Source organism: Geotrypetes seraphini, chromosome 3 (genome assembly GCF_902459505.1).
Source record: "Geotrypetes seraphini chromosome 3, aGeoSer1.1, whole genome shotgun sequence".
NCBI classification, from domain to species: Eukaryota; Metazoa; Chordata; class Amphibia; order Gymnophiona; family Dermophiidae; genus Geotrypetes; species Geotrypetes seraphini.
Genome location: NC_047086.1, coordinates 369,866,454 through 369,882,397, shown reverse-complemented (window position 1 = coordinate 369,882,397; position 15,944 = coordinate 369,866,454). Strand labels below are relative to the sequence as shown.

General features: G+C 45.4%; 1 protein-coding gene across 1 annotated transcript in view; it reads right to left on the bottom strand.

Annotated features, from left to right (window-relative positions):
• The window catches only part of LYST (lysosomal trafficking regulator), a 295,950-nt gene extending 288,895 nt beyond the window's left edge, over positions 1-7,055 (bottom strand). The window contains exon 1 of the mRNA XM_033936373.1: positions 6,911-7,055. The gene's annotated coding sequence lies outside the window, so the exon portion shown is untranslated. The remainder of the gene's footprint in view (positions 1-6,910) is intronic.
• Positions 7,056-15,944: the final 8,889 nt, after the last annotated feature.

Sequence of the window (15,944 nt, the reverse complement as noted above, 5' to 3'; positions counted from 1 at the left end):
TCCTCGTTGTCAGGACCTTCCTGTAGCAGCTGGTATCTGTTCCTCAGGGTGATTTGTGGTGTCGATGTAGAGCCACCCTGTATGTGAGAGAAAGAGACAGAATAAGGTCTTCTGCGTTTTCCTGTGGAGGAAGTCACCACAATTTTGTGGGACATCTTTGTTTCATGAGTAAATCAAGGAAAAGTTTTATTGTTTATCTACAATTACACCACTTTCTTTTCCAGAGATTAAAAAAATAAAATTTGACATCGATGTGTGAACATTTCTTAAGAAAGAACTGAATATTTCATGGGGTGTCCTAATTTTTTCATATGACTTTGGCAGCCAAATTGGATATGGCATTCGGATCTTCAGACCTCTCAATACCTGCCTCAAGAAGGAAAAGTTCAGAATATCCCTTCCAACAATTCTTTCCTTACTGAAACAACACGATTGGTTAGCCACCCTTGACCAACGATACGTGCACTCACATTCCCATTCATTCTTCCCACTGGTACTTTATACGCTTCAAGTTTCTCAACATGCATTTCCAGTACAAAGTCCTGCCCTTTGGCCTATCATCAGCACGACAGGTGTTCAGAAAGTGCTCGACTGTTGTAGCGGTGCATTACCTAGACGATTGGCTATTGGTAGCCCATTTCATGGACCGTCTGCTACTCACCATTCAAACCACAGTGCACACGTTGCAAAACACTGAGTTTCATAATCAGCTTTGAGAAATCCAAGCTAACTCTAGTTCATTCCCTCACGTTCATTGGAGCACTTTTAAACACAATATCTAAAAGGGCCTATCTTCCTTAGGAAAGACATCAGGCCATAATAATGCTAGCATGGCAGCATCACTTTTGCTGGTTCCACATGCCAGACTCCACGTGTCCACTACAGTGGCACCTGAAGCTACACTGGAATCAATGCCTTCATCCATTTTAAAAGCCGATTCCTCTGCCTTCAAAGATCAAACATTTCTCTTCTGTGGTGGATTTATTCCATCTTCCTGCAAAAAGAATGTCCATTCTAACTTCCACCTTCAATACTTAACATAATAACTGATATTTCCAACCAGGGCTGGGGGGCTCACCTCAACAGCCTCAAAACTCAGGGTCAGTGGTCATTGAAAGAAGAGAACTTGCATATCAATTACATAGAACTCTGAACAATTTATTACACTCTTCAGGCCTTCCATCCTTGTATTTCCAAAGGAAACATTTTAATTCAATCAAGTAGCTATGTTTTATGTAAACAGCAGGGGGGGGGGTTTCAGGATCCCTCTGACTTTGCAGGGAAGCTTACCGTCTATGGAACTATGCACTCTCTCTCTCTCGAGTGGACCTTCATGCAGTTTATATTCCAGGGGAACACAATGTCCTGGCAGACTCCCTCAGCAGGAAACTCTATCCTCACAGGTGGACCCTAAATCCCATTCTACACATTTTCTACTGAGGGACCCTCCAAATCAATGCAACCTACTTTGCTATGTCTAGCTCCACAAACAATAGCAAGAGATGCGTTTTCTAGTCTATGGGGGCACAATCTTCTCTATGTTTTCTCACCGTTTCCTCTCATTTCCAGGATTATTCAGAAAGTTACCACAGACAAGGTACAACTCATACTCCCTGGTAGCTCAGACAGATATGGTATCCACTGCTCCTGGATCTTCTAGATGCTCCTCCAATTCAATTAGAAGACCATCCTTCTCTTCTCTCTCAACAGAATGGCCAACTACTGCATCCCAATCTCCGTAGTATGAGTCTCACTGCTTGGAAGTTGAGAGTTCACGCCTAACCAATCTTCCTCTTGCAATCAGTAAAGTCAATTCTGCTTGCGAGACCACCTTCCACTAGAAAATCTTATCAGGCTAAATGGAAGCATTTTTCACTATGGGCACATGCGCAGTGTTCTCCCCAGAAATTTTTTCCAGCCGGGTGGCATGAAAAGGTAGCCGGGTGGGGCGGGATGGGGAAATTTGGTGGTGGGGAAAATTAACCCCCTCTTTTACTAAGGTGTGCTAGCATTTTTAACGCACGCAAACCCCTGTGCTATGTGGGAAAACACATCTAGCGCATGTGGCAATTCTCTGCGCACTAAGCGCACGCTAAAACCACTATTGTAACTTAGTAAAAGGAGCCCTAACTGTGTACTATTTTTATTAGTTAATTATTATTATTTTCCAATGCTCAATATGACTTCCTTTTTTAAGGTTTGACACTTGTGCCAGAATATTTTTACTAAATTTAAGAAGTATTTGCCCTCTTTCAAATGGTATAGAAGTTAAAAAAAAGGAAAGGCGGTAATGAAGTCATTAGGTTCAATCTAGCCATTTATTTCTGCATGAATTTAAACAACTAAAAAAAAAAAAAAAGATAAATATAGCTATCCAGTCATACAAGAAATGGCTCTACAGCAAGGGTGCCTATGCTTTTTGGGCTTGCGAGCTACTTTTAAAATGACCAAGTCAAAATGATCTACCAACAATAAAATTTTTTAAAAAACCCACAAAGCACACTGTACGCAGAGAAAATGTTAATTATCATATATATTCTGCAGGTTTTCAAAGAGGTCAAGGTAGATGATTTTATGCAATGTCACCTCAGGAACAACTATACAAAAATAGACAAATATACCCCCTCCCTTTTTACTAAATCGCAATAGCGTTTTTTAGCGCAGGGAGATGCGCTGAATGCTCTGCACTGCTCTCGATGCTCATAGGCTCCCTGTGCTAAAAACCGCTATTGCGATTTAGTAAAAGGGGGCCATAGTGCAAAATATAGACAGCAGATATAAATTCTCAAAACAGACACATTTTGATCACTAAACTGAAAATAAAATAATTTCTCCCACAAGTGGACATGCTTACCGTAGTTACATCAGTTCTATGGCTGCTTTAACTGTAAGCCGCCTGAATCTAAGGCTATATGCTACCATTCTGTAATGGAACCTGGGAGCCCATTCACTGCTATAGAATAGGCGTTCCCTGTACAGTCTCGGTGCCTACGAGGAAGAACCCACTTGGAGAATTGCCCCTTATTTTTTTAAGGATTATAAAAACAGAAGCAATAATGTGAAAAACAAAACCCAGCCTTAAAACAGGCTGAATTAATTTGTGAACCATTATTTAAAGGCTACTCAGAAAAAATATTGTTTTCCCTTAACGTAAATGAAATAAAAATATTCCTATCCATCATTTGACTATAGCTATGTGCAAAAGAACCTCATAGAGATGCAGTGAAATAGAAAAGTGATTTTGTTTTACTGTAATTTCTGCATTAAGTGGATTTGCACACCCCGAGCTCCTTAAATCCTGATGCACTTCTAGCTTTTCCTGTATCAGACTTTGCAAGATTAATAAATGGAGCATCCTTCTGCCTGCCAGTTAAAGGATGAAAAACAAATGCCTATAAAGTTCAAATCACAGCTTGACTAAACTTGAACTTTCTTGATTTTATTCTTCCTGGCTGACCACTTTATCTTCCACAATAGGCACCAAGGTTGCTTGGATCGGAGCTTTAAAAGAGCAAGCAGAATCGGGTCCGATGTCCATGCGTTTGTTTTTCTCAAATGGTATACCACTATACTTGCTGCTTTTACTTGCTTCGGGCCTTCCTCGTTGCCGGGTCCTGCCTACTTTCTGTTTCCGCGAAGGCAGGTCCCGGCAGCGAAGAAGGCCCGAAGCAAGTAAAAGCAGCAAGTTGTAAGCTTCCCTCTGGGGCTCTATCGTGTTCATGCTGGCTTCCCTTCTCTCCCCCCTCCCCCCCCCCCCCGGATGCTACTTCCAATTTCAGAGGGAAGAGAAGGGAAGCCAGCACGCACACGATAGAGCCCCGGAGGGAAGCTTACAACTTGCTGCTTTTACTTGCTTTGGGCCTTCCTCGCTGCCCTGGTCCTGCCTTCGCGGAAACAGAGAGTAGCCAGGTCCCGGCAACGAGGAAGGCCCGAAGCAAGTAAAAGCATGCTGGCCAAAAAAAAACAAAACAAAAGGCAGGTGTCAAACAAAATTTTCGGCGGCGAGTCAGCCCAGGAAGGAGCATCGGCGGCAGCAGCAGGATTAGCTGGGCGGTCATCTAAATCAGCTGGGCGCAGCACCCGGCTGTAAGGCCCTAGGGAGAACACTGCACATGCGCATCGTGAAGATCTTCATTGCCCATTGAATTATCTTCACGTATCTTCTACACTTGTCAGACTCCAGCCTAAAGACAAACTCTGTAAGATTTCATTTTATCAGCTATTACAGCATACCACTCATCGGTGCATGGTAAACCAGTTTCACAGCATCCTCTCATTTCTCACTTTACGAGAGGTCTTACCAATCTTAGACCTCCATTAAAAGACTCTCCTCCATCCTGGGACCTAAGACCCTTTTGAGCCACTGGGATCTGCATGTCTCACCTTTCTTTCCTGGAAAATAGCATTTCTTACAGCACTCACATCAGATAGGAGAATTAGTGAGTTTCAAGATTTAGTCACGTATTATCCTTATTTACAATTTTTTCCCAAATAAAATGTAATTATGGACTCATCCTAAATTTCTTCCCAAGGTGGTTTCAGAATTCCACCTTAATCAAACCATCACTTTGCTGCTTTTCTTTTCACCAGCTCAGTCCTCTGCAGAAGAGTCCCTTCATAGTCTTTTTTTTACCTCATGGAGACTTCTCAATTCTGCAAATCCAGCCAACTATTAATTTCCTTCAATCCAGCTACCTGTGGTCAACCAGCAACTAAAAGAGCTATATCATGGATTACATGCTGTATCCACTTTTGTTACACAAGAGCTCATATACAGGCCCCTAGTTCAATTGGGGCGCACAAACAAGCTTCAATAGCAAATTTGAAATCGATTTCAATTCAAGATATCTGCAGAGCAGCAACCTGGTCTTCAGTGCATGTGTTTACAAAGCACTATTGTTTAGACCAAAGCTTAGCACAAGGCGTTCCTTTTTGACAATCAGTTTTATGTAATTTATATTTACCACCCATCTGCTTTTTCAGCTTGGGACTCACTAACAAGTGTGCCTCTATATCCCCTGCTTTTCTCCGGAGAAAGCAAAGTTGCTTACCTGTAACAGGTATTCTCCTTAAGACAGCAGGTGAATGCAGCCACACTTTCCCATCCACCATCCCTCATCTCGACTTTTTTTTTTAATTTATATTTTATGAATTTTCAATCTTTTACAAACATCCACTTGAAACAGTAAATCAGAGCTTAATAAATTTTCAAAAGCATGTATATATAAGTTTACAAAGAAAAACATTTAAACATTAATTACATGCATTTGAATACAAAATTAAAAACTAAATCATGTAAGGTTCAAATATTGCAATACTCTTTCTTAGACCTCAATAATACCTAGATGAGAAACAAGAAAGTAAGATAGGGAGATCCAATTTCAAAATAAATACTAAATATTAGGAAAAGGTTTAATGTGAATTAATCTAGCCTATGTTCTTTAAAGCCATGGTTCATACATTCACTACTTTTTTTGTATCCAAAAAGTGTTGAAGTTGCTCTGGTATAAGGAATACATATTTAATCCCGGCATATTTTATTTGACACTTACAGGAATAATTTAATAAGAAATTTGCCCCCATTTTTACTGTTTCTTCCTGCATTGCTAAGAATAGTTTTCTACGGTCTTGAATCACCTTTGTAACATCAGGAAAAATCCAAATTTTTTGACCCATAAACAAACTTTGAGATTAAAAAAAAAAAAGCCTTCTGTCAGCCTAGAGGCCTCTGGGAGATTATATCAATCTGACCCTGGCATGGGAAGGCAGATAGACCCTTAGTGCAGGGAAACTGTTTTAAGTAGCCCTGATTGATATATTTTAAGTTTCAAGTAGCCCTGATTGAATCATGGCTAGCTAAAAGGTGTTAATGCCTGATTAAGAGGGTGCTTAGGACAAGGGTGCACAGATCAAGCCAGAGACTTAATCCCATCAGGTTTCTCACCCTCCTTTGTTAATTAAATTAACCATTGTCTCAAACAGTTTACAAATTCTAAACAGAAAGATACTGGGAGATACAATATTTTCTCTATTCAGAATAAGATTCCAAGGTATAAAAGCCTCCTCTCTGCAACACACAGGTAGCTCTCTTTTTCTATCAAGCTATCAGGAGAGGGGTCTTGGCTCTCCCTCTCTCTGTCTATACTTCTCTTTATCTATGGAACAACGAAGCTTAGACCATCCCCCTTGTCTCTCCCTCTCTGCCTTTCCCTGAAACTTCACGCTTCCTTCTGGACACTGTATGGCAGGGAAACTGCTCTGCTCTCTATTTAATTGTAATGCTTATGAATATTACTTTTCTGTAAGCCTATTTCTATAATATATTCTTTATGCAATCACCTCTGGTTGTGTCTATTATTCTACTTCCTGGTGAGTCATCTGTGAGGGAACTGAACCTGGGACCAGCGTTTGTCAGTACGCATTCACTTAACCCCTATCACCTAATATTGTGGGGGCCACTTTCAAACTGACACCTTCATAGTTAAGTTTAAGTCCTGTTCAAAGACTAAAGATATAACCAAAGTTCCACGATATTCGATCTCCTCCTGTGAATTCTCTAAGATGTCTGTTAAATTATTGAAATCCATTTGCTGGGCTATTTCTTGTTGGTTTTCAGACTTATCAATTCTCCTTTTAGGCAAATAGTAAATTCTGTTTATAGGAGGCATCATTTCAGTGGAAAATTTCAAATTTTCTGACAAATATTTCTTAAACAAATCTAATGGTGAAGATAAAACTAACTTAGGAAAATTGATAACACGTAAATTAAACCTACAGTTAAAATTCTCCAGCTGCTCAATTTTCCTTTGTAGAAGAACTATTTTGTAAAGAGGCAATTTCTGTAGACATTTGAGCCAGTTTCAGTTTTATTATTTTGAACCGATTCAGACAATTCATCCAGTTTACTCACAATTTTAGAGATCACTGGCAGATTTGGTTGCTGCAACTTCTAACTTTTGAAGTACTCTCCAGATATTAGGCAATATTGCCAGTGAGAAGTCAGTTCCCTCCGCTCCTCTCAATGTCAGCTCGGCTTCCTGGAAAGCACAGGGGTCCTTCTTCAGCTTGTGTCGGATCCTCAGCATTCAAACCAATCACGCTCTCCTGAGCCAGATTAGGTGGTGAACGGGCTTCGGAGGGGGGGGGGGGCAACAATGTTTCCAGCCCTAAGGCTCCACTGGCTCCCTCCACCGGAGCAACCGCAGGGATATTTCCCCCCCTCACTAAGGCTGGTGAGCTCGTCAGGAACCGGTCAATCGAAGCCTACCCGAATGTAGAAGGCTCCACTCGGACAAACCCCTTGCGTTTGCTCTGGGGCATTCTTGTTAATCTCCCCGAAGAGAGATTGTAACTTCAACGGTTGTAAGAACACGACCGAAAGATATGCAAGGTAAGATGATCTCCAGCTCCCGATGGCTAACATGCCACCGCCATCTTGTCCCAGCATGGTTTTTCTCTCAACTTGTTATATTACTAGAGACAAACTGACAGGATGAGGGGAGGGGCTCCAGGTGTAGGTCATCCTGCACATGCTCAGTAAGCCAAAAGCTTACTATAGCTAAGGGAGAGCACCAACACACAGGCTCAGGAGGACTTCACCAACATTCCCCTGCTGTCTAAGGAGAACACCTGTTATAGGTAAGCAACTTTGCTTTCTGCTCAGGACAAGACATTTCACAACAAACAATTGAAACATGTTAACAAACAATATAAACCTGAAAAAAAAGAACAACAAAAAACCAACTGTGCTATAAAGACAAACAGCCTGCACTAACAGAGGAGGTTGCTCCAGTTAGGAACCCCCAAAGCAAAGTGCTCAACATGCTCCAATGGTACTCTTAGAAAGGCTGGTCAAGAAACCAGAAGTTCAGCTTACCAGTACGTTTTAAGGCAATCGGTGAATCAGCAATTCCCAGGGCGGGTTCCACGAATAGAGCGTGGATTTACAAAAAAGAAGATTAGCAAAGGTTAAGAACTTAATCTTTTGTCTTGGAGCGTTTCCAAGTTTATTTAAATCTTACTATCCTGCACCAAGGGTCATAAACCTTCTGGACGGCTTACATTCTAAAATCCAAATAACCCAAAATTAGTTACATGAAATTACTATATAAAAGTAAAATAAAAATTACAATTCAATTCCAAAAAATTTTTAAATTGAAAATCATTTACATGGTTCTCTCGGTGCTGAAACTTTGCTATTTATTTTCGTATGCATCAGAGAAAAGAAATGCTTTTAATTTGATTTTAAACTTATCAAGTGTTCCTATTAATCAAAGTGTTAATGGTGTAGAATTCCAAAGTTATGAACCTATTACAGGGAAAGTAGCTGTCCTGATTTGTTCATGAACTATTTTTTTTTTTTTTTTTAATTCTTTATTCATTTTCATATTTTACATGAAGTGTACAAAATATTGAATTACAACTAATGAATACACAATATCACTTTTATATCTATTACATATTATTCTAAACATATTTTTATCCCCTCCCCCACCCCCCAAGTACTTTCCAATCACCTTATACATATTGTATACCATATTATAACATGTTATGTAAAATTATTTTCACTACCCCCCGCCATGTGTGCCATAAAGAAGACAACTAAAAGAAGAAAAGAAGAAGAGAAATCCTACTATTCATTCACTACAATATTTTGTCAATGGCCCCCATATTTTTATAAATTTAGGATATGTCCCTCTTTGTATTGCTATTGCTCTTTCCAATTTGAATATATGACAAATTGTATTGATAAGATAGATCAATAAATCGGAAACGCCTCATAGTTCCAAGTGTTCTTGATGGTACATATAAATTCAAGAAACATATTCTAGGCTCTGCGTCGGCATGAGGTAACTTTCAAAAGTCAATCACCCAATCACACCTTTACCGAACAGTAACTGCCCTCTAAAAAGGTAACTTACTCAGAGTTGCCTTAGAGCAGGTGTACACAACTTCGACCCTCGCCAGGATAGGTTTTCCCAAATGAATATGCATGAGATTACTATGCATACAATGGAAGCAGTGCAGGCAAACAGATCTCATGCAAATTCACTGGGGAAATCCTGAAAACCCGACTGGATTTGACTTTCGAGGACCAGAGTTGTGCACCCCTGCCTTAGAGGATGAGTCCCTAGACCACTAATGGATCCACAACATCCCGTGTGCCAAAAAGCAATGTTACTTACCGTAACAGTTGTTATCCAGAGACAGCAGGCAGCTATTCTCACTAGTGGGTGATGTCATCCGACAGAGCCCCGATACGGACATCTTGCAAGCATGTCTTGCTTGAAGAAACTCAGAAGTTTTGAGATGCCCGCACCGCGCATGCGCCAGTGCCTTCCCGCCCGATGGTCCGGGCGCGTCTCCTCAGTTCAGGTAGCAAGCAGAGAAGCCAACCCAGGGGAGGTGGGTGGGACGTGAGAATACCTGCCTGCTGTCCCTGGATAACAACTGTTACGGTAAGTAGCATTGCTTTATCCCAGGACAAGCAGGCAGGTATTCTCACTAGTGGGTGACCTCCAAGCTAACCTCAATGGGATGGTGGGAGAGTTGGCAACTTAGGAGAATAAATTTTGTAACACTGTTTGGCCAAACTGTCCATCCCTTCTGGAGAAAGTATCCAGACAATAATGAGAGATGAATGTATGAACCGAGGAATAAGTGGCAGCCTTACAAATCTCCTCAATCGGTGTCGATCTGAGGAAGGCTACAGAGGCTGCCATTGCTCTGACCTTATGGGCTGTGACCTTGCAGGGGAGAGGTAATCCAGCATGGGCATAGCAGAAAGAGATACAAGCTGCCATCCAGTTTGAGATGGTGCGCTTTGAAACAGGTCGTCCCAACTTGTTTGGATCAAAGGAGACGAAAAGTTGAGGAGCAGTTCTGTGTGGTTTGGTGCGATCCAAGTAGAAAGCCAAAGCACGTTTACAGTCCAGAGTGTGAAGAGCTGATTCTCCAGGATGAGAATGAGGCTTTGGAAAAAACACAGGAAGAACTATGGATTGGTTGAGATGAAATTCAGAGACCACTTTAGGTAGGAATTTCCGATGAGTGCGGAGGACCACCTTGTCATGATGGAATACTGTGAAAGGTGAGTCCGCCACCAAGGCCTGAAGCTCACTGACCCTGCGAGCAGATGTGAGGGCCACCAGAAAAACCACTTTCCAAGTGAGAAGCTTTAGTGGAGCCTTTCTCAGAGGCTCAAAAGGAGGTTTCATAAGCTGAGAAAGGACAACATTGAGATCCCAAACCACCGGAGGCTGTTTGAGAGGAGGATTAACATGAAAAAGTCCTTTCATAAATCTAGCAACCACAGGATGAGCAGAGAGTGGTTTCCCTTGTAGAGGCTGATGGAAAGCCGCAATAGCACTCAGGTGGACTCGTATAGATGTAGACTTGAGACCAGACTGAGACAGGTGTAGAAGATAGTCCAATACAGAGGACAGGGAGGCTCGCTGAGGCTCCTTAGAATTGGAAATACACCAGGAAGAAAATCTAGTCCATTTCTGGGAGTAGCATTGACGAGTAGCAGGCTTCCTGGAAGCCTCCAAGACATCTCTCACCGCCTGTGAAAACTGGTGAGGAGTTACGTTGAGAGGAACCAAGCTGTCAGGTGGAGAGACTGCAGGTTGGAATGAAGCATTGATCCTTGATGTTGAGTAAGTAGTGACGGAAACACTGGAAGAAGGACCGGCTCCCTGCTGCTGAGTTGAAGCAGAAGGGAGAACCAAGGTTGTCTGGGCCACCGAGGAGCTACTAGAATCATGGTGGCATGGTCGAATCTCAACTTGACCAGAGTCTTCTGGATAAGAGGAAATGGAGGAAACGCATACAGAAAGCGATTCCCCCAATCCAGCAGAAATGCATCCGCCTCGAGGCGATGAGGAGTGTAGATCCTGGAGCAAAACTGAGGCAGTTTGAAGTTGTGGGGAGCCGCAAAGAGGTCTATCTGAGGCGTCCCCCATTGTGCAAAGATCTGATGAAGGGGGTTGGAATGGAGAGTCCATTCGTGAGGCTGGAGGTGACGATTCAAGTTGTCTGCCAAGACATTGTCCTTCCCCTGAATGTAGACAGCTTTGAGGAATGCGTTGTGGCGAACCGCCCAATCCCAGACTCTGAGAGCTTCCTGGCAGAGGGAGGCCGATCCCGTGCCCCCCTGCTTGTTCACATAATACATGGCGACCTGGTTGTCTGTGCGAATGAGGACCACCATGTCGTGAAGCAGATGTTGAAAAGCTTGAAGAGCATAGAAGATGGCTCTGAGCTCCAGAAGATTGATTTGATGGAGTCGGTCCGCACTGGTCCAGAATCCCTGAGTGCGAAGCCCATCCAGATGAGCCCCCCAGGCATAGGTCGAGGAATCGGTTGTGAGAACCTTCTGGTGGGGAGCAGTGTGAAACAGCAAACCTCTGAATAGATTCGAATAGGTCATCCACCAAAGTAGAGACTGCCGAAGAGCAGGAGTGACTATGATTGTCGAGTCAACGGGTCCGACACCTGAGTCCATTGAGAAGCCAGGGTCCACTGAGGAATTCTGAGGTGAAGCCTGGCAAAGGGTGTCACATGAACTGTAGAGACCATGTGGCCCAGGAGGACCATCATGTGTCTCGCTGAGATGGTCTGGCGAGAAGACACAGACTGGCAGAGATGAAGAAGAGCATCCATGCGCTGAGAGGGAAGGAATGCTCGAAGCTGAATGGTGTCCAGGACCGCTCCGATGAAGGGAAGAGACTGAGTAGGCTGCAGGTGAGATTTGGGGAAGTTGATCTCGAATCCCAAACTCTGCAGGAAGCAAATCGTGGCCAAGGTCGCCGAAATGACCTCTGGAGCAGATGGGGCCTTGATGAGCCAGTCGTCGAGGTACGGAAACACCTGAAGACCCCTGTTTCGAAGTGCAGCGGCCACCACTACCAGACACTTCGTGAAGACTCTGGGAGACGAGGACAGGCCGAATGGAAGCACTCGATACTGCAGATGTAGATGTCCCACCCGAAATCTGAGGAATTTGCGGGAGGCCGGATGAATGGGAATGTGAGTGTAGGCCTCCTTGAGATCCAGAGAGCATAAACCAGTCGTTCTGCTCGAGGAGGGGGTAGAGAGAAGCAAGCGTCAGCATGCGAAACCTCTCTTTGACTAGGAATTTGTTGAAGGCCCTGAGGTCCAAAATGGGTCGCAGGTCGCCCGTCTTCTTCGGAACAAGGAAGTACCGGGAGTAAAACCCCTGGTTCACTTGGTCCGACGGGACCGGCTCCATGGCACGAAGCCGGAGCAAAGCCTGAGCTTCCTGAAGAAGAAGGGCAGTCTGAGTCAAGTTGGAAGGATACTCTCTTGGAGGGTGGTCCGGAGGGACCCGATGGAAATGAAGAGAGTATCCTTCCCTGATGATAGCAAGGACCCAGAGGTCGGATGTTATGGCCTCCCAGCGATGATAAAAATGATGGAGGCGCCCTCCGATGGGAAAAAGAGGGGAAGGCAGAACGAGGTTGGTTATGCCCTCGATGAGACAGTCAAAAAGGCTGTGTGGTCTTAGGGACAGCCGGCGAATGAGACTTCGGCTGACCCTTCTGAGGAGGCTGTCGCTTCGCCGGTTGCCTCGCAGGTGGAGTTTGCCTCGGTTGATAACGCCGCTGATAAATCAACGGTGGACGAGAGGGTCGAGACTGTTGAGGCTTAGGCTTCGGCCTAAGAATTGACTGGAAGGACTTTTCAGATCAGACAATTTCTTCGTGACTGTCTCGATGGATTCGTCAAAAAGATCCGCCCCAGCACACGGGACGTTGGCCAGGCAGTCCTGAAGATTCGGGTCCATGTCAATGGTCCGCAACCAGGCCAACCGGCGCATCGCCACAGAGCAGGCTGCCGCTCGGGCCGAGAGCTCGAAAGCATCATAGGCAGATTGCATCAACTGAAGATGAAGCTGGGACAGCGAAGCTACCACTTCCTCAAATTCAAACCGAGCCTGGGACTCGATGTATGGTGTGAATTTCCGAAGCACAGGCAGAAAAAATTCCAAGTAGGCGGCAAAATGGAAATTGTAATTCAGGACTCGGGACGTCATTATCGAATTTTGATAGATGCGTCGACCAAACTTATCCATGGTTCTGCCCTCGCGGCCCGGAGGTACTGAAGCATAGACCTGCCCAGGATGAGACCGCTTAAGCGAGGATTCGACCAGGAGGGACTGATGAGAAAGCTGAGGTCCCTCAAAGCCCTTATGATGCACCGTTCGGTACCGAGCATCCAATTTTCCAGGGACCGCAGGGATAGAGTAAGGAGACTCAAAGCACCTCATGAAGGTCTAGTCGAGGAGCTTGTGCAGAGGAAGGCTCAAGGACTCTGCTGGAGGACGAGGCAAGTGCATGGTATCGAGATACTCCTTGGAATATCGAGACCCAGCATCGAGGGTAATGTCCATGTCATCCGCCATCTGTCTGAGGAATGAGGAAAAGGACAGTTGGTCCGCCGTCGCCGGTCTACGAGAAGGACTAGAAGAAGACGAGGCTTCAGGCTCCATAGAGGCCTGTGAGCAACAGGGCGAGTAAAAAACATCGGGATCCTCGAACTCCGGGCCCGGAGGAGGAGACCCAGCCGAAGCAGCATACCCCATCCGAGGCAATTTCTTCTGAGGCGAGACGGTCGAGTGTCGAGAGGAATGCCTCGAAGAGTGTCTGGATCGATGCCCCTCCCGATGCCTGGTAGGGGATCGAGCCCGTCTGTGAGAAACCTGGTCAGAAGCCTCCAAGGAGCAGATCGGACTCGAGGTCGTCAATCATAGAGGTGGAAGAGTCGGCGCCTCCCCCGAAGCCACCCAGGCTTGATAGGGGGTTCGGAAGAACTCGTCCTGCTTCCTGCTATGCCCAGGACTGGGAGGCCTCGAAGGTAGGCGCCACACAGCGTCATGGGGCGGAGTAACCGGTTCCAATGGAGGTAAGTCGCTAAACGAAGCTTTCCTCGAGGGGATAGGCTCCAAGGGGGGCAATATCACTAAGGGAGGCCTTCCTCGAGGGAATCGGTTCCAAAGGAGGCATAGTACCCCCCGAGGACCGCCTCAAGGACCCGGACACTGCTCGCCGCTCCTCCTCGCCGAGCAATGAGGTCGTGCGGCGCGGCGGAGGAGGAGGGGGCGGTCCGCCCCTCGGAACCGGAACGGGGAGGTCACCCTGGATCGAGGCAATGAGCCGGGGTCCCATGGTGGTCATGAGTTCCACAGAGCCTCCAGAATGGACCGCAACGAAGCCGATATTTAGGGATCCGCACCAAGGAGAAATTAGGTTCTTACCTGCTAATTTACTTTCTTTAGCTTCTCCAGACCAGTAGAGGTTAATCTTTACGAATGGGTATATATCCAATCATGACCAGCAGGTGGAGACTGAAAACAAAACTGTGGGACAGTATATAATATACTCCCTTCTCTATTTACCTCAGTCTGCCGAATAGCCAAGCAGAACTAAGAACTGGAAAACAGAAAGAAAACAATACTCCGAACAGGAGTAACAAATAACATACCCAAATGCTGTTGGAAAATGCAGAGGAGAAATACCAGAAGGAAAATGTCCCCACAGCTCGCCAGCTAAGCCAGCCGAGCCACAGCCGCTGTTCTTTAATTCTCCCAGGCCCTAGAAAAATACTAGAACCCGCAGCAAAAACAAAAACTGCCCGCGAAACAGCCCCAAGAACAACAACAACCGACAGGGTGGGGACCTCTACTGGTCTGGAGAAGCTAAAAGAAAGTAAATTAGCAGGTAAGAACCTAATTTCTCCTTCTTTAGCACTCTCCAGACCAGTAGAGGTTAATCTTTACGAATGGGACGTACCAAAGCAGTCCCTCACACGGGCGGGACCCTCGAAGGGCCGACACCAGAACACACACACCGAACACCGTGTCCTGACGCGCCAGAACATCTACCCGAAAGAGTCTGACAAAGGAATACAAGGAAGACCAAACCGCAGCCTTACAAATGTCCACTGGAGGCACGAGCGACGACTCAGCCCAAGAAGCCGCCTGACCCCGAGCTTTGAGAAACTCCGGAACGGGCTGCTGCCCCAGAAGAGAAGCGGAAGCAATAGTCTCCTTGATCTAGCATGCAATAGTAGCCCTAGAAGCGCCAGCCCCCCTAAGAGGACCAGTCAGAAGGACAAAGAGATGATTTTATTTCCTGATCTCCTGGGTCCGTTGCACATAAGAGCGAAGGACCCGACCAACATCCAACTTGCTCAGCTGTCTTTGCTCAGAAGAGCCCTCCCAACTACCCAAGACTGGGAAAACCACAAATTGATTGACATGAAAAGGAAAAACTACTTTTTGCAGAAAAGGAAGGAACAGGCCTCAAGACAACCTGCTCCCTAGAAAACTCCAAGAAGGGAGCCCTACAAGAGAAAACCTGTAGCTCAGAAACACGCCTAGTGGAAGAAAGTCCACCAAAAAGACCGTCTTCAGAGGAAGGTCCTTCAAAGAGCAGCCGCCCAACGGTTCGAAGGGCGGGTGCATCAGAATAGAGAGAACCAGACTGAGATTCCAAGAGGGAATAGAGGACCGCACGGGAGGCCTGAGCACCTTGGCCACCCGCAAAAAGCGAATCACATCAGGAATGGCTGTCAAACGCTGACCCGTCACAAACCCCTGAAAGGCTGACAAGGCCACAAGCTGAACCCGGAGAGAAGCCGAAGCCAGGCCTCTATCCAGGCCATCTTGCAAGAACTCTAGGATGTTAGGCACAGAAACGCGAAGAGAGACCACTCCCCGCACCTGGCACCACCCCTCAAAGAAGTGCCAAATCCACACAGAAGCCTGAGAGGTAGAAAGCCTCCAGGACCCCAAGAGTGTAGAAATCACCCTATCTGAATACCTCTTCTTACCAAGGCGACCCTTTTCAAAAGCCAAGCCGTAAGACAGAAGGGAAACGGGTCGAACATGGGAATGGGACCCTGCGTCAGAAGGTCGTCCA